At 41.7% G+C, this 537-nt stretch overlaps 1 protein-coding gene across 1 annotated transcript in view; it reads left to right on the top strand.

Moving 5' to 3' along the window:
* cep76 (centrosomal protein 76) overlaps positions 1-537 on the top strand; it is an 11,812-nt gene that overhangs the window by 6,224 nt on the left and 5,051 nt on the right. The gene's annotated exons all lie outside the window — the stretch shown is intronic.

Below are 537 nucleotides of genomic sequence, written 5' to 3'. Positions count from 1 at the left end.
CTCTCCTGAGGCCACAAGAGGGCGCATCGAGCAAAATATTACTAATGCACGTTTATTCAAAGCATAAAGTAACTTGATAATCTGTGATTAAAAAGTGCATAATGTTTAAAATAATGTTTTTAAACCAATTATAATTAAGTTGCTTAAACAACTATAAACAAAACAGCATAATGTATGTATGTATGCATAGTTTAATACAAAGGGCCGAAAGCCAATCACATGAGTTGCAGTGGGATGGGGAAAAAAACCCGCCACAATGTCTCGAGATATGCTTTTTCAAAGTTGAACTTGCATTCATTTTACATGGCTTTCTAAACATGCGGCTCTTTTGTGCGAGACGCGAGTGCAACAGTAAAGCCCCGTTCACACTACAAGCGACATGCAACAGCAAAACGACACAATCCCATTCATTTCAATGGAGAGCTGGCGATTTCCGGCAACACGAGCGACAGCGGCCGTTGGCGACCGGATGGGGCGTGTCCAGCGACGCGACAAAGTTCAGAATCCTTCAACTTTATGCAAATGAAGAGCGACTTT

This window comes from Sinocyclocheilus anshuiensis, unplaced genomic scaffold (assembly GCF_001515605.1).
Source record: "Sinocyclocheilus anshuiensis isolate Anshui unplaced genomic scaffold, SAMN03320099.WGS_v1.1 scaffold1893, whole genome shotgun sequence".
Taxonomy (NCBI): Eukaryota; Metazoa; Chordata; class Actinopteri; order Cypriniformes; family Cyprinidae; genus Sinocyclocheilus; species Sinocyclocheilus anshuiensis.
The sequence above is the reverse complement of the archived record's forward strand: the minus strand, read 5'-3'. Positions and strand labels throughout refer to the sequence as shown.